Source organism: Lissotriton helveticus, chromosome 7, assembly GCF_964261635.1.
Source record: "Lissotriton helveticus chromosome 7, aLisHel1.1, whole genome shotgun sequence".
Classification (NCBI taxonomy): Eukaryota; Metazoa; Chordata; class Amphibia; order Caudata; family Salamandridae; genus Lissotriton; species Lissotriton helveticus.
The window spans coordinates 138756165-138774930 of NC_136068.1; the positions used below are offsets into that span (position 1 = coordinate 138756165).

General features: G+C 47.0%; 1 protein-coding gene across 3 annotated transcripts in view; it reads right to left on the minus strand.

Moving 5' to 3' along the window:
- LOC144768244 (targeting protein for Xklp2-A-like) overlaps window positions 1–18766 on the minus strand; it is a 267670-nt gene that overhangs the window by 116218 nt on the left and 132686 nt on the right. For 2 of the 3 annotated variants that reach the window (XM_078651762.1, XM_078651760.1), the window contains exon 16: window positions 14155–14627. The exons of the other annotated variant lie outside the window; for it this stretch is intronic. The gene's annotated coding sequence lies outside the window, so the exon portion shown is untranslated. Of the gene's footprint in view, window positions 1–14154; window positions 14628–18766 lie in introns of those variants that run through there. 3 annotated transcript variants of the gene reach the window in all.

Sequence of the window (18766 nt, forward strand, 5' to 3'; positions counted from 1 at the left end):
GGGAGCACGCATTCCCCAGCCTTATTGTCTGCACACAAGGATTGCTGAATGGCATCTGCTCAGATGTTGTACCAGACAGAGCCTCGCACTGGGAGCTGCTCTTAGAAGCAAACCTGTTGTGCACACTTACCAGCGGATAAAAGGACAATGGGACTTGACGACCACAACCATTAGGAGGCAGTCAGGCTCTGCAGGAGGTCAGTACTAGCTTAATTGAGCCCAGCACGCCAGTTTATGCACGGTCTACAAGAAAAGGTGCGAGCTGGGCTTTAAGGGATGGTGGGAGTGGAGGGTGGCGTTCTAAGCGAGGGGAAAATGGGATGGAAATCAGAGGCCAGAACCACCCAACTACGAAGGAGTAGTTGGTCCTGTAACTCCAGTTCTGTAGTAGGGGTATCTGTTATAGTCATAATCTAGTGAATAGTCCCGCTCGTGAGCGTGGACCCCGGAGCAATCAAAAATAATCTCTTAAGCGGTCTAAAAATGCAGTCCTGCAAAGACACGAGAGAATTTAAAGACATAATGCAGCCTATATCCACAGGCTACACTGTCCAGTACTTCAGCTAGGCATTCCACATTCCACCAAAAACCACAACCAGCACAGCTTGCCAAGTTCTCTTCACAGAGGAAGAACTTCCCCCTTTACCAGTAAAGCCTCAGGAATGATAGAGAGGAAGGGGAGGACAGACAAGCCCCATAGGCTGCTATTATGTGGCTCAAAAAGGGATACCGTGCCTTTAAGAAAACTTTCTAGAACTCTCAGTATCCCAGAATGCCCTGCAGGTCCCATTTAATTTCAGTTCTTTTTGAAGGCGAATAACGCCAGACCTGTAGCATTCCGAACATAAACATTTGTCTCCACCGGGGAGGAGGGCGGGCGCTTATGACTATAACAGAGATAGCCCTACTACAGAACTGGAGTTACAGGACAGAAACTACTCCTTCTGTAGTAGGGGATCTCTGTGTATAGTCATAATCTAGTGACTAGAATGGCAAGCCCATCCCCACACAAAAGCGGCGGTGGAGAGAAAGAGTACAACACCACTACTGTGCGAACAGATTTCGCAGCGAAGCCTGCCCAACCTGAGCATCCGCCCTGGCATCAGAGTCCAGACAGTAATGCTTAGCAAAGGTATGGACTGACTTCCACGTGGCAGCCCTGCAGATTGCTGCAATGGGAACATTACGTAGCAAAGCAGTCGTGGCAGCTTTGCCCCTGGTGGAATGAGCCTTAGGTTTACCCCCCTAAGGTCTTATTAGCCTTTTGATAACAATTGAATACAGGACACAATCCACCTAGAAATAGACTGTTTAGAGGTAGCAAGACCTGTCCTGACTGACCCATAGTTGATAAACAATTGGTCCGACCTACGAATATCCTTGGTTTTATCCAGATAAAAATTTCAACACCCTCCTGACATCCAGGGAATGTAGAGACCTTTCCGCTGGAGAGGAAGGATTCTGAAAAAACGTAGGTAAAGTTATGGTCTGGTTAACATGGAAATCAGAAATAACCTTTGGAAGAAATTTAGGGTGAGTATGCATAAGAACCTTAGCAGCATGAAATACAGTATAAGGTTCTTGGCAACACAATGCCTGAATTTCACTCACCCGGCGGGCCGATGTAATGGCCACGAGGAACGCCGCCTTCCAGGACAGGTGCTGCAGCGAAGAAAATGAATAGGTTCAAAAGGTTCCTTCATCAATCTGGACAGCACCACATTCAATTCCCATGAAGGCGAAGGACGCCGGACAGGAGGGAACACTTTCTTCAAGCCTTCCAAAAAATCTTTGATCACAGGGATCTGGAAGAAGGAGGTCTGTGAAGGGCATTTCCTGTAGGCGGTAAGCGCAGCGAGATGAACCTTAATGACAGTTAAGGCCAGCCTGCGCCAAATGTAAAAGGTATGGAAGGATGACATCTTCCTTACATGTCGTCGGATCATAGTTCTTGGACTTGCACCAGATGCAAAATCTCTTCCACTTGTACACATAAGATGTCCTAGTGGAAGGTCTCCTGGCTTCCTTCAGTATGTCCATACATCTGCAGGGAGATTCAAATGTCCATTTTGCACTCTCAGGAGCCATGCCGCCAAACTCAAAGACGAGAGGTTGGGGTGCACCATCTGCCCCCCGAACTTCGTGAGAAGGTCCTACTGGCACGGCAGCCGAATGTGAGGAAGGAGACCGGTGAAGCAGGTCTATGAACCACCACTGCCTGGGCCATTCCGGGGCGATCAAGATCATCCGCGCCCTGGACTGGGCTAGTTTGATGAGCACCGCCGGAATCAGGGGAATGGGTGGAAAAGCGTACAGAAAGCTGTTCGACCAGTCGATCCATAGCGCATTCCCCAGCGTTCCCTGCTGGAAGTACCTGGATGCGAAGTTTCGGCATTTGCTGTTTTTGGTGGTGGCGAACAGATCCACGTCTGGAGTGCCCCACCTGTCGAAGACGTCTCCGAGTACTTCGTCGTTTATGACCCATTCGTGGTTTTCCTGGATCAGTCTGCTCAGTGCGTCTGCGTGAACATTCTGCACACCTGGCAGAGGAGTAGCCATTATCGTCAGTCCTCTGGCAAGAAGCCAGTGCCAGATCGCCTGCGCCTCCTGCGACAGGGTGCGCGATCAAGCCCCCCTGCTTGTTGAGGTAATACATCGTGGTCTTATTGTCCGTCTGTACAAGCAGAGAGTTGGTCTGGAAGGACGGATGAAAGGCCTTCAGTGCCAAGTGAGCCGCTCTGAGTTCCAGGAAATGGATAGGATACGTGGACTCCGTCGGGGACCACGTGCCTTGTATCTAACTCTCCGGAATGCGCTCCCCAGCCATGGAGAGGCATCCGTCACGATGGTCTGAGTGGGAATGTCCTTGTGGAAGGGAACCCCCTTGAGGAGATTCTCCGCCGAACACCACCATTTCAGAGACTGTAGAGCATGCCGAGACAGTCGTATCTTGTCGTCCCAGTTTCCTCTCCTCTGGTCCCATTGATCCTCCAGACACTCCTGCAGCGGTCTCATGTGTATCTGTGCGTGTGGAAGATACAAGAGACCATCGACCCCAGTAGAGAAGACACCGTCCTCGCTGTTGTATATGGAGCGGTCATAAGATCCTGAGCCTTTGGAAGGAGTGATAAACGTCTTTCCTCTGAAGGAGACACGCTTGCAGACAGCGTATTGATGGATGCTCCCAAGTACTGTAGGCATTGGACTGGAATCGGGACAGACTTGGACATGTTGATGTGCAGCCCCAGCTTGTTCAAGAGAATGGACGTCTTCTGGAAGTGCACTTGCGCTTCCGCGAAGGAGGATGCCTTGATCAACCAATCGTCCAGGTACGGGTAGACAAACACCTTGTTCTCTCAGGTGTGCAGCTACCACTGCCATGCATTTGGAAAAGGTCCTGGGCGCTGACTTCAGCCCGAACGGCAACACTGTGTATTGATAGTGGTTGGCGCAGACTTGGAATCGCAGGAACGTTCGGTGTTTGTGCGATGGGCACGTGGAAGTATGCATCTTGCAGGTCTATCGCGCACAGCCAGTCTCCCCCTTGCAGTTGAGGGTAAATCATGTGGATTCGCAGAGTAAAGTTTAGCATGCTGTCCTTACACCAGTTTGCTTGTCTCAAATCCAGAATAGGCCTGAACTCGTTCTTGTCCTTTTTGCGGACTAGAAAGAACCATGAGTACAGACCTCTTCCCCTTTGGGACAGAGGGACGTCTATCGCCCTTTTTCTTAACAGGGTATCGGCCTCCGCCTGGAGCTCGCGCAGCTGATACTGCTAGCAAACCGGTGGAATTGCTGGAGGCGGGCTGGTGAACCGAAGACTATCCATTGCAAACAATATTCAGCACCCACTTGTCCAGAGTAATTTTTCTCCACTCTGCCAGAAAAAAATTGAACGCTTCCCCCCCCCCCCCACCGGAGCGGGTAACGGATGACTTGAAGTAATCGCTGAGGGCCTAGACCCGGCCAGGCCTTTGGTCGCGGCGGCAGACTGCTGTCCACCCAGCCCCTCTGATGTTTCTAGAACGGCTTCCTCTGGAACTGATGCTGCTGTTGCTGCTGTCCAGACTGTTGACCTCGCCCTCTGCCCTGCGCCCCGTACCGTACCGTCTCTGGAACGGGCGATAGTTCTTCTGGTCCTTGGGCTTCTCCAAGCCCACAGCCGTGAGAGTCTCGGCCTCCGCATTCATGCGGGCCATCTCATCGTCGGCGTGTTTCCAGACTAGGGTCTCGCCCGAGAAGGGCAGGTTGGCCACCCTCTGCTGGGCTTCAGTGACGTCAATCTGAGCCAAGCGTGGTGCCTCTGATTAACTCCATGGAAGTACCCGTGGGCTGCCAGGAGGGACAAGTCTGCAGCTGCGCTGATCAGCTGGTTGGACACCAGCAATCCCTCATTCAGGATCTCCATGAAATCCTCCTTTTCCCGTGGGAGGAGGTCGGCGAACTGTTGGAGGGACTCCCACGGTGCCCGATCATAGCGCCCCAACAGCGCCGATGCACTGGCAGCCTTCATAGAGGTAGCGGCCGTCCCGCAAACCTTCCTGCCCGCTGAGTCCAACCAGCGACTTCTTGTGCGGAGGCACATTGGAGGACGGGGTGGTGGCGTGTTTCCTTGCCGCCGTCACAATGACAAAATCCAGAGTTGGATCCATTCGGAGGAAAGCCGGGTCCGCAACAGGCGCCTTATACTTGTTTTGCAGCCTGGAGGGAGCTGCCTTCGTAACCGCCGGAGTGAGGAAGAGCTCTAAAGCGGGTTCCACTAACCCAGGCACCAAAGGTAACAGAGGTCTCGATAGGTGCTTCTTGTGGAGTCTCAAAGATTACGGAAGTCGTAGGCGTGGGCACGGTCTGTTGGATGCCCAGCTTGGCCGCACCTCTCAACAACACCTCTTGAAAAGAGACCACGTCGTCCACAAGGGACACCCTCGTCAGAGGGGATCCTGACAGGGTTGGTGAGTTATCCCTTGCGCTGGACGACTCCGTGCTGCACCAAGAACAACCCCTCCTATGGCGTCTTCTTGATCTCGTCGATGGACGGCGACTCCTGGATCTCCCTCTCTGTCCGGCGCGAGATCTGGGCCTCCTAGGCCTTGGATGCTCAGAGGGTGCTTGCGGCGGCACCTGCGGTTTTGCGGCGTAGGGAAGTGCATCAGAGAGACCGACCTTGGAGGCCGTGGAGGTGCATGTGGAGGCACAGGAGAAGGAGGTGGCGGAGGAGTGCGTGGAAGCGGCTCCTTCGGCAGTGGAGGAGGAGTAACTGACTTTGGCTTGGGAGGAGAGTACACTACAGAGTACACCGAGCCCGGTGACTCCATTATCTTCTTCCTCGGTGTAGGGGACCGAGAAGTAGCGCCCAAGACCTGGAAGGACTCCTGGCTCCAGAACGCCTCCTGGAGGGTGATCTCTTCCTCTTCGGCGTCGAACGCCCCTTCGGCGTCGAAGAGCACCTTCTTGACGCGGACGAACGTAGTCTCGACGTCGAAGACCTATGCCTCGACGGCGGGCTTCGCCGCCTCGACGCTGAAGATCTGCACCTCGACGTTGAAGATCTACGCCTCGACGTCGAACGCCTCCCTTGACGCGGATCGCCGAGTCGACGTCGAGGGTGAACGGCAGTGTCACCTCGACGGCGAGCGCCAAGTCGTCGCCGACCGGCGGTGTCGCCTCAACGGCGAGCGCCGACGCCTGGAATCCTCACGACGTCGATGATATCTTCGGCGGCGACCTCGATGGTGGTCTCGTCAGTCCCCTCGACGCCGAGCGTAGACGTCGCCTCGACCCAGAGCCCTGGGGTGAAGGGGAGCAGACCGCCGTCATGCCTCTCGACCCAGTCGTCGATGGAGAACGTCGACGCTTTCGGGCTTTGACGCTGGGGAGCCCCCCAGAGGCCTCAGCATGGGCAGAGGAAGCAGATCCAGCCTGTCCAGACTCACCTTGACTCTGCAGCCTTCTTTCTTCCAGTCCTTGGAGCCTGATCTTCTGTCTCTCAGGGTCCTGGAGGAGGAGGTCTGGCAAATCTCACACTTCTCAGGAAGATGAGTAGAATGGAGGCACAGGATACACACAGGGTGTGGGTCCGACTTGGCCTTCTTCCTCGAGCACTCCGGGCATTTATCAAATAATGCAGGCATTTTTGATAAAAAGAACTGCACAGAACACTAGAAGAGGAAGAGGGCACCAAAATATGTCGAGTGTAAACACTCACACACTTTAAAAGTGCAATAATAAACCCAAAAAGGGAGAGCTCAATGCTCCAGGGTCCTGCTAGCAGGAGCCGGAAAAAATAACTGAAAGTAAATGGTACCTGCAGGGCATTCTGGGATACTGAGACAGTTCTAGAAAGTTCTCTTAAAGGCACGGTATCCCTTTTTGAGCCACATAATAGCAACCTATGGGGCTGGTCTGTCCTCCCCTTCCTCTCTATCATTTCTGAGGCTTTACTGGTAAAGGGGGAAGTTTTTTTCTGTGTAGAAAACTTGCCAAACTGTGCTGGTAGTGGTTTTTGGTGGAATGTGGAATGTCTAGCTGAAGTACTGGACAGTGTAGCCTGTGGATATAGGCTGCATTATATGTCTTTAAATTCTCTAAGTGTCTTTGCAGGACTGCATTTTTAGACAGCTTAAGAGATTATTTTTGATTGCTCCGGGGTCCACGCTCATGAGCGGGACTATTCACTAGATTATGACTATACACAGATCCCCTACTACAGAAAAACAATTACGTGCTACTTAATCCATTTCAAATAGATTAAAAGAAAATAAGCACGGGGGGCGTGGCTTGACTGCCGCGCAAGATGGCCGGCTGGTTACGGAGCTCCGCCGCACCACCCAGCCTCCTTGAAGCTTCCCCGATGTGAAGGGGATTGTTTTCGCCTCTAACTCCTGGATTCTCCTGTCGGAACCTCCGGAGAACACACGGAGCGCCAGTGCGGCTTTTCAATTGCCGTTTTTCATCGCCTTACACGATGTTGCTGCCGCTCCTCACGCAGCCGCCATTTTAGGCATCCCTCGATACACCGGACCTCCGCCTCCTCAACAAACCAGCGCTTCCTCGACCGCCATGAGTCGCTTGGCACCAATAACTTTTGGGGTGAGCATTTAAAGTGATTTATGCTACACTTATTCTCCTCTGAGGCGCGTCTGTTCAGATTTTTACGTTATGAAGCTCCCGCTGTGAGAACTGCTTCCTCAGACGCTTTGCCACTTCAGCGTTCGTCACTGGCGGTGTATTGCGACTGTTTTTAATAACTGTTTGCTCACTGACTGCCTCACAGCTTTTTTCTTCTATGGCAGGTTTTGTGCCCTTTTTCTTCAAAAACACCGGCATCCACACCATTCAGCTCGCTGGCGCTTTCCAATGTAATTTACTTGCGCTTCCTCAGGTCTGTTTTGGCGCAATCCTGTCATATTCAGCTGAAGTATTCAAAGAATATTACTTTACTCTTGTCCGACGAAACCCACAGAGATATGTCTTTGAATCATCTTATGTATCTCCAGTGACTGGCTTACCTTATACTACGGTGACCTTCTGAATCACTACTGTCGCCTTTCTTTCCACTTCTACGCGCCTTGAACTTAATTGTTGTCTGAAGGAGAGCTCCCTATGGTGACATTACGTAAACCTAAGTTTCTCTTTGACCCTTCGATGAGTTCTCCGGTGCTTTCTTCAACTGCTGTGTCTACATTACCTCAGTCTACAAAAATGTCGACTTCTTCCTCTCAGCGTGCCTCCTCTGGTCACTCAGCTTCCAGTAGAACCTCTCCACCGGCTCCAACTGGCAAACGTCTTAAACAAAATTCTCCCACACCGGACGACCCCTCTTCCTCATCTCCTATTGATCAAATTTTGGAGGAACTTCGTGCAATGCGTCCTTTTATCGAAGAGACGAGCAAGGATATGCAGCTTCTGAAAGATAAATGGGAATCCATGGATGCTCGCCTTTCTTCTGTTGAACTACTCACACCTGAGGTTCAGTCCAACACGCAACGCATTGTATCGTTAGAAAAGACTGTCCTCTCTCTGCAGAAACACACGGAGGATTTGGAAAATCGCAACAGAAGAAACAACCTTCGTATTTACAATCTGCCAGAAAATCCTGAGGGGGACAATCCAGTCTCTTTCTTCACTTCCTTCCTTCCGAAACTTTTGGACATGCCCACCTCTACGTCCATCAGTATTCAAAGAGCACATAGACTTGGCGCCAGACAATCTTCATCTACCAAACCCCGTGGGGTTATTATCCTGTTTTTGAAGTTCACCGACCTTCTTTCGATCCTCTCAGCAGCAAGAACCAAAAAACAATTGACTTTTCAAGGTCAGCGTATTTACTTCTCTCAGGATGTCTCTAATGCTACTGCCTCCAGACGCAAAGAATTTCTGGCAATGCGTCCCTCTCTGCGATCTCTTGGGGCACGTTATGGCTTATTTCATCCTTGTACCTTCAGAGTCACTCATCGGAATAAGACTTGGACTTTTCAGGAACCTGGTGAACTACGTAATTTTCTTCTTCTGCAGAATGAGGAAGGGATGGAAGCCTCCTCCTCTCCTTCAAACAGTGGCTGAAATGTTTCTGTTGTATTCATGTCTTGCTCTCTAGCTCTCTTTTTCTCTGGTTCCATGTACTCTTCTCGGCTTTTTTCTCTTGATCTTTTCATTTTTCTCCTCTTGAATTTTTTCTTTTCTTGAGTCGCCTTGACTACGCTCAGCATTCCTCTTCTTTCTATTTTCTGGTTATATTTCTTGTGCATCTTGTTCCGTATGTCCTTAATTAATTTCTTTTTCCATATGCAGATCTCCTCGGATGTTCCCTTCACCATCTTGTTCCGTCCTTCGTTCCCCTTTGTGAGGTCTTTGGTGTGGTTCCGCTCCTGTTCCTGGTCCCCCGTCTTGTAACGCATCACCACCTCCCCGCCTTCCCTTTGTGTATTTACCCCCTTCAGGTATGTTTATTACAGTCATCCTTTTGGATTTGTACTGTCTTCTATGCCTTCTCTCTTTTCCTTCTTCACCATCCTTTGCTGACCTTCTTTCCTTTCCCCACGCCTTCTCCCTTTCCCCCTCTCTTTTTCCTTTTCCTCCTACTCTTCTTTCTACCTTTTCAGTGGTTTCAATATTTTTCACTCTTTTGCAGTTTAACCTATTGCTTATACAATATGTTTATCCATTTTTCCATTTCCTAGTTATAATGGCTTATATTGTTTCTACTTCACCTTATTGCATGTACAGTATATTTTGGCACCTGTTATTTCTAAATAGTGTTATGTGGTCTCATGTTTAACGTTATTTCATGGAATGTGAAAGGCTTTAATCATCCTATTAAGCAGCAGAGAGTACTTTCCCACCTCTCCTCTTATAATCCTGACATTGCTCTTATCCAAGAAACACACCTCTCTGACGTTGAGTCTTTGAAACTCAAAAGACTTTGGGTGGGCGATGTTTTCTTTTCACCTGCTTCTCATAAAAAAAAAATGGGGTTGCTATTCTAGTTCACAAACGTCCCAAATGTAAAATGCTCCTTGAAGAGAGGGATGAAGAGGGTCGTTGGATCTTAGTTAAACTGCTTGTCAATGCTATCCCGATTACTATACTGAATGTTTATGGTCCTACATGCCCTGATTCTTCTTTTTGGCCCGTGATCACAGCAAAATGTATCCAATACAAGGACGATGCCTTTCTATTAGGTGGAGACTGTAACCAGATTGTAGACCCCTTTTTAGATCGTAAATCTTCTGTTCGTTTCATTCCTCATAAACCTCACAAGCAGTTCCTTGACACTATCTCTCAGGTTCATCTCATAGACTCCTGGAGGATCACACACCCTGACACTTTAGATTTTTCCTTTTTCTCTCCCCCACATTCTTCCTTCTCCCGCTTGGATTATATTTTCCTTTCTTCCTCCTTATCTCAAAATCTTCTTTCCTCTTCCATTGAACCTATTGTCATCTCTGATCATGCCCCTATTCTTACTGTCTTTGATCTTCTCCCCCCTACCCCTAAATCCTCTCGCTGGCGTTTTAACTCTTCTCTTCTCACTGATCCCATTGCCTCTTCCGCATTTCGTTCTTTCACCTCAGAATTTTTCCACCTTAACTCTACACCTACTACCCCTTTGCACACCCTCTGGGATTCGTTTAAAGCCACGGCCCGAGGTTTCATTATTGACTTTGTCTCCAAGAAGAAGAAAGCGTTTCTTCAAAAACGCAAGGTCGCCCTACAACATATTAAGTCACTTGAACACCAATTTTATACCTCCTCTCCAAATCAGATGTCTCCTGAACTTCTTCGCTCTAAAATTGCCTTTAATAAGCTCACCACGGATTCAGCCTCTTCTTATCTTCTCCGCAGTAGTGCTCGGTATTACGGGGGTCGCAACAAGTCCGGTAAGCTGCTTGCTAATTACCTCAAATCACGGAAGGAGCGGACTGTTATTGATGCTATTTATTCCCCTTCCCATACCCTCCTCCATACAGATAAAGATATTTTGGAACAATTTCATTCTTTCTATGAAACTTTATATACTCCTGAAAATCCCCCTACCCCAGATCTTCTTCAGTCATATTTTGCTCGTCTGCCTACACCTGATACCTCCCAGCTCAATTTCTCGACTCTAGACTCTGACATTAGCCTTTCTGAATTGTCCACTGCATTAACGTCTCTCACCAAAGGCAAGACCCCCGGTCCTGATGGCTTCCCGGTTGAATTTTATCTACATTTTTCCGATATTCTTTTACCTCATCTTCTTCTCCTTTTTCAGTCCTTTTGTTCCGAAGGCCTAGCTCAAGGATCATTCCAAGATGCCACTATTTGCCTCATCCCTAAAGAAGGTCGTGATCCCAAATTTTGCAAAAACTATCGGCCAACATCTTTGGTCAACGTGGATTATAAACTGTTTGCTAAACTTCTCGCTCTTCGCCTTGATCCCCTTCTACCTCACCTCATAGGGAAAGAGCAATGCGGCTTTGTTAAAGGTCGCCTCACTTCGGACAACTCTAGACTATTCCTTAATGTCCTTAGTAAAGCCCCTTCCTTATCCATCCCTCTTGCGGCCATCTCAGTGGATGCTGAAAAAGCTTTCGACCGAGTTGATTGGTCATTTCTGATGGCTTCCCTGAAGTGGCATGGTTTTGGCCCAAAATTCATTTCCTATGTTTCCTTAATCTATTCCATGCCCAAAGCCTTTGTTTTAGTCAATGGTAAACTCTCCTCATCCTTTACTCTTAAACGCGGTGTCCGCCAGGGTTGTCCTCTTTCCCCTCTTTTGTTCATCCTAGCTCTTGAACCCTTTTTGACCTCTATCCGTAATAACCCTTCCATCTCTGGCTTTCCATATGGACCCAATCACCTTAAACTATCTGCATATGCTGATGACATCCTTCTTTTTATTTCTGACCCTGCTACCTCAGTCCCCTCCTTATGGGCTGAATTTGAGCATTTTTCTTTGGTCTCCGGGTATAAAATCAACTCGGATAAGACGGAGATTCTTCCCCTCACTAAATTCTGTCTTCCACACTTCTTTTCTTCCACTGGCTTTGCTTGGCAGAGTAAGAAACTTAAATATCTAGGTGTACTTTTTTCCAACTCTATCTCATCATCTGTTCGACTTAACATGAACGCCGTTATTTCTAGGCTAGATGCCCTACTCTCCTCCTGGAAACCCCATTTCCTCTCATGGTGGGGGCGTCTCGACTCCATTAAAATGATGATTGCTCCAATCTTAATTTATTTACTTTCCATGCTCCCGATCCATATTCCGACTCTTTACTTTCGTCGTATTGACTGTCTTGTCCAAATTTCTCTGGAAACAGAAAAAAGCACGCATCTCACTCTCATCCCTTCGTAAACCCAAAGTGAATGGTGGTACTAATTTTCCGGATTTCCGTCTCTACCACAAATCCTTTTCCCTACGTCAAGCTTCTCGCTGGTTGTCACAGGACATCTCCTTTTTGTCCCCACTTTGGCTTTCTGTTGAACGTGATCTGTTACTTCCACATTCATTTAAGGAAGTTCTCCTATTCACCGCTAAAGCTCCGTGTCTTGTCTCCCCTATATTTCGGCATACTTCATCTCTTTTGCGACCCTTGACCTCATCTGTTCCTATTTCTCGTGAGTCCTTTCTGCTACTGCCCATCTGGTATAATTCACTTATTCTTATACGGAACAGACCTATTGCCTGGCCTACCTGGAGATCGAGGGGTGTTATCTGGGTCCATCATCTTTTCGATGGCTTATCCCCTCGCTCCTTCCCTCAATTTCAGTCCTCCTTCCACTGCCCTTCCTCCTTCGCAAAGAAATACTTCATTCTTATGGAAACTGTTCTTGAACGGTACTACTCTCTTGATTCTGACGCCTCACCCCCATCATCATCTTCTTTACTTACCCTTCTTTCCACTGTCCCTAAGGCCTCCCTTAGCTACCGGTTTTTCTCTGCTTCTGACCCTGATCGCCCCAAATCGAAATTGGAACTCTCTTGGGAAAGAGATCTCGATTCCATATGGCAGATTTCTCTCTGGGATAAAATTTGGGCTAAATCTCTAAAAACCTCCCGCAATGCCTCTCTTACTCAATCTCTCTTTTTCTTCTATCATAGACTCTATTTTTCTCCACTTTCCCTATCTCGTTTTATCTCCTCTTCTAGTGCGAATTGCTGGACCTGCACTGCTACCAATGCGGATTCCTTTCACCTTTTCTTTCTCTGTCCTTCCGTCCGCCTTTTTTGGACACAGGTGTGGACCCGTATTTCTCATATCTTTCACTTCTCTCTCCCTTTCTCAGCCTCCTTGGTGTTTCTAGGCAGTCTGTCAGATTCCCTTGACCTCCCACCACACTCGAGAGGTCTCTTTGACCTCATGCTTGCCCTTGCCCTCCAACACATTTCTTCTAATTGGAAATCTCTACACAAACTTTCCGTAGTCTGTTGGTGGAACTTACTCTGTCACTCCCATAGGCTCGACGTAGCCTTCGCAGCCTTGTGCAAACCCTCTCGTAATGTTGATTTATACTGGTTACCTTTAACTTTACATTTGGACCAATTTGCCAAGACGAAACCCTCTACATTTTCCTCTGCCAACTTTAAACCCCCTTGAATACGTGTACTCCTGTATATACTCAATTTACTTACTCTTTCGCTTATGCCGTTTTATACTTCATAATATGTTATGTACTGCCTTTTAGACCATATATTTATCGTTATTTATCGTTATTGGTGCTTTTACTGTACTTTCTTATGCTTGTTGTTCATAATTACTGCAATTTTCCGTTTATGACTTATTGCTAGGTTTTTCTTACTCCCCCCCCCTTCCCCTCCCCCCTCTTAAAAACACTTAAAATGCTTTGTTCCTCATTTGTACCATCAGCTTTATTTTTATTCTCTCATCAGATTCCCTCTTCCTCATTTATATATGCTGGTGTTACCTTGTTGGATTGATTTACTTCAATAAAGCTTTCAAACATAAAAAAAAAAAAGAAAATAAGCACATGTTCTTTAATAGGTGCATGCACGCTTGTTGAACACAAAACTGTGCCTAAAAAATGCAGGTGCCACATCACTGCCTTTTTTTGGTCACGTGCACAGTCATTATGCGGACAGCATGGCTAAAAATATTAGCAACGCCAATAGGTCTCATAAGCGAAACCTTTTGGCTTTGACAAGGATGGTTTTGATCCCACTCTGCAGTCTCATTTTCCCCCTGAAATTAACTCCCAAAAGTACCCCCCACCCCCCCAATAAAAGAAAAGCCTCGACAAGCAAGGACATTCCTCCCAGTGCGTCAGGGCTATAGAGTACTTCCATGCTTGTGATCTTGGCAGAAAATACTGAAAGTAACCCCGCCAGTCTGGTAGAGTAGACAACCGGATCAGTGGTTTCATGAAGGGAGTACTCAAACGAAAACCTAGTAGTTCTGCCACATCTAAATAGGGCACGTGAACCAGGTGGGGTTGGAGGAGGAGGAGGAGGCATCGTTTAGTTGCCAATGTCCCACATACAAACACCTTTACCTGACCCACTTAAACTCTTTCCTATAGGGCCAAATCTTGCTATAATGCAAAATGCTGAAACTTTAAACCTCTGGCAATGTTCCTCCCATCAGCAAGCAACCTCTGAATGTATATGCGCTGCAATCTAACCTATCAATTAAAACCAAAAGCACGTTTTTAATGGGACATGTTTATTAGAAAAATATAAAATTAAGACCTAGACAGTGGTCCATCTTATTTGTATATAATAAATAGAAATTAAAGTCTAAAAAGTGATCAAGTGACAATGTAAAAGAGCCATAGGATTTTTTTAATAAACCGTTCAAAAGATAAAATGACCTACTTGGAGGTCAGAAGACAAAAATACACAAAAATATACAAGGCACACAAATGGTGCATGGAATATGTAATTACAAGCTGAATAAATTATCCATGCCAACCAGAGGACCAAGCTATATACAACAGCCACATAAATCACAAAGCACCCACAAATCAGAACCGGATTCCTTCGAAGTTCTTGTGAACAATGTCATTCATGAGGACAGGAGCATTTGCTGAACTTGAAGTGGTTTGAGGTTGGGTGACCTCAGGACAATCTGTGGCTCCCAGCAGGCCTCCACAGTCGCACAAGTCAGCGGTTGAGCTTCACATGCCTGCAAGAGGGTGGGTGAAAAAGGATAGGTGTTGAGGTGAGTCAATGGGAAGGTAGAAAACAGCAAGCACACAGTAGCGCTAGACTGACACTTAAGACTGTGGTCGAGCCCTTCGTGGTTTACTCTACAAACCCACCAATCAAAAAGATCATTTATTTACAAGTAAAGGCAAACTGTACACCTCTCCACACCGCTATGCTTGTGAATGCGAGATGAATCTCCCCATACCCATCAGTAACTTGAAGAGGACTAGGATGCAGAAATTGGTTTCAACCCATAAAAACCCAATTCTTCGCTTGCTCACCTGTACTGTTTGGACCTCTATCATGAGCCTCCATAAGTGAGACACAGTGAGTTCTGTTTAAGCTGAATCATGAACTGAACCCTGTAGTGCACACCTTTTAAAACTAGGCCAGCTGCACTGGGGCATCTAGGGTAAAGGGCTCTAGGTAGATTGCAGGGGGCATGTAGAAAGTTTATGCTCTGTACATATTGTATGTGGATTAGACAGTGACCAGGGAGTATGGAGTGCTTTACTATATTGGGTGGTACACAAGCAGGTTGGGAAGAGACTAAGACAGCGTTGTGAATTTCAGGACTCCTTCAAAACATTCCCGAGCTCCTATTAGGTGAACCACACTTGATGTGGGGAAACAAAAGAAAGAACCGTTTTAAAATTGTAGTAGAAGTCTCTCCCCTTCATCTACTCTTCCAAGAGGAACAAAAGTTACTTACCTGTAAACTGTGGTTCTCCAGTATTGGTGTCTTTCATAGATTCACATGCTTTAATAATTCCCCGTCGTCAAAGTAAAATAGTAGTAAGAAAACATATATACATAAAGTACATATACACACCCAAAATTAAATTTCAAGATATATCTAAAAGAAATAAAACCTTAAAGTACCATAGAACATTGGCCCATATAAAGTATAGAGGCAGAATTCACTTCAGTAGCATATCCATGTCATTATAATGGTCCACATTCTAGCCAATCAGGATGTAGCACCCTCTAGAACCTTCTCAGAAGCTCAAGCCCTCAGATTTTCGTAGCACAAGAGTGACCAAAAGTGCATGAGGAGAAGAGAGCCTCTAAGGGGAGGAAGGGTGGGTCGCATGTGAATCTATGAAAGACACAGTTCCGTGACCAGTGGGCGTGTGTATGTCGCCCACTGTACAGATACAGGAAGAGAGGGTAGAGGGTAGAGCAAAGGAGGAAAAAAAGGGTTGAAAAGAGGTAGATGCTAGTCCCCGGTTTCAAGGATACACTCCCGAAGGGGAAGATCAAGTCTTGCCTCTCTTACGCCCTCACACACCCTGAAGGATGTCATGCTTCACCATCGGGCTTTTTTTGTGCTCCTCGTCAGACCGGCGCTGCAATGTCTGACGGGCCCCCGAAGGGTCTCTTTGGCGGAGATCTTTTAAAGAGAAAACACCGTATGGTGTATGCAGGTGTGGGGGCAGGGATTGAAGCACGGAGGGTTTCTTTTTAAGTGAAGTGCGCGCTAGTGAGTTAAAAATACCTAAGGGCATCCAGTCTGAGGTACCTTTATTTAGATGGTGTCCTTGGTAGAATAAAAAACCAACAGGTTAGTGTGTCACGTGAGGCTTCTATGTGCCGATGTGACTGGTCAAAAGGTCGACATGTTTCACGCCTGTGTGTCAGATAGATCGGTGACCTACCCCTTCCAGCGGCAGCCGCTGGAAGGGGTAGGAGCGGAAGCAAGAGCATTCTGCAACAACCTATTCCTGGATGCTTGCACGACCAGCGCCGCATAGCCTCAGGCACCTGGCTTATGACAGAGGGCACACACATCAGTATCTACCTACGGAGATCCTGGTATGTACCCTATGATCAGCTCTAGGACACTACACCACTAGTGACAAGGATACTAACAGATATCCTTATGTATGTGCCCCCTCCACCATTTTTAATTAGACGTGCACTTCAACTTTGGTCCTGAAGAAACGCCACTGATCTATCAGACACACAGGCATGAAACATGTCGACCTTTTGACCAGTCACATCGGATAACCACGATCCATGAGGATGCACAAACAATATATTCATTGGTCAAAGAAGTAAGGGAATACGGAGCATCATCAGGCACTACGACACAGCAACTAAGACAGTTAGAGTACTTAATGAGAAAAGAAATAAATCAAAGATTACATGCCACTACTTTGATAGAATATCACAAAGTAAGACGGATACCCCGTGGATTGAGAATTGCACTTCGCCCGATGCTCTTCAAATTTGATAAATCATTCATGGCACGTTGGTATGCCATTCTCAATAAGTGTTCGTTGGACCTTATTTTACTCATTATTGAGGAGATTTCTTCTTTACTTGGGGAATTGACATTTGACATACTAGATATACTAGAGGAAGCTGCTCGCATTACATCACAAAAAAATGCGTGAGGAACTCTTGACAACTCAAACTAAGATCTCTTCTAAACGTGAAGTATTCGTTTTGAAGAACTCTGTTCAAGCATCTAAAATAAAAACTATCATCAGAGATCGATGGGACATAGAGAATGAACCAGACTTTGCTGAAGTATTTCATAGCACTCCACTGTTTGCGCACATGAGAACTAAGAACCTACGAGAATTCTTGAAACCTTCAAAGACTACAATTAAATCTAGGGAAAGGGGCATGATGAAGTGTTATAATTGTGGCCAATGCGGCAACGTCTTCACTGGAAATCAATTCACGCATCCACACACAGGTCAAAACATAACACTGAGACACAATGCGGATTGTACTACGGAGGGAGTAGTGTATGCTATCAAATGCCCATGCGGGCTAGTGTACGTGGGGAGAACAAGTAGGAAGATAAAAACGCGTATAGTAGAACATAAAAGCCGCATTAGGAATCAGAACATTAATTAGTCATTGGCCAGACACTGGGTAGAAGCAAAACATACCATTCCCTAACTCAGATATACTGTTTTAGAACGTATCAAACAGATATCTGGAACAGATTTTAATACACTTTTAGCCAGAAGGGAGACTTACTGGATAAAAACTTTAGGTACGATTATTCCAGGCGGTCTCAATGACCACTACGAATGAATATGCTACTTACCAGTATGCATCTGTTCTTGGCATGTAGGGCTGCTAACATTCATATCTATTGCATAGATCGCCGCCTAGTGTTGGGTCCGGATGATTGCACATTGTTGTCCTGGAAGAGTCTTCGAAGTATCACGAGATAGGTGGCTCCTCCCCTGGACTACAGTGCGCATGGGCATCGACTCCATCCCCAGATTGTTTTTAGCCATTGTGGCAAAGATGGAGTGCAATAGTAGAAATGATGTCCATGCTAGTGATGAAATGCAAGAAGTAATCTGCAGCTGCTACAGGCGCCGGGGAGGAGGGTGGGCGATATGAATGTTAGCAGCCCTACATGCCAAGAACAGATGCATACTGGTAAGTAGCATATTCAGTTCGAGGCATGTGGGCTGCTAAATTCATATCTATTGCATAGAATACATAGCAGTCCCCTCATTAACGGCGGCCGCCCGTGCCAGCTGCAGAAGTCTGAAAAAGAGTTTTGAGAGCAGCCTGTCCTACAGCTGCCTGCTGTTTGGAGTGCACATCTACACAGTAATGTTTGGTAAATGTATGTGGTGTAGCCCACATGGCTGCTCTACAAATGTCTTCCAAAGGAATGTTACCTAGGAATGCCATGGAGGCCCCCAACTTGCGTGTGGAGTGTGCCCTGGGGGGGACCGTTAAAGTGCGTTTAGCCTTCTGATAACAAATCTGAATACATTTAACGATCCACCTGGCGATTCCAGCTTTGGAAATAGGGTTGCCTTTGTGCTGTGCTGAGAAGGCAACAAAAAGTTGCTTTGGCTTTCTAAAGTGTTGTGTTCTGTCAATGTAGTATATTAATGCCCTTTTAACATCCAGCGTGTGGAGCATTCTTTCTGCTACGGTTTCTGGGTTTGGAAAGAATGCGGGCAGTTCAATCGTCTGATTGACATGAAACTGTGACACCACCTTTGGAAGGAACTTGGGGTTAGTGCGGAGCACTACCCTGTTTGAATGCACTTGTATAAATGGCTCTTGTATTGTGAGCGCTTGTAGCTCACTAACACGTCTTAGAGACGTGATAGCAATGAGGAAAGC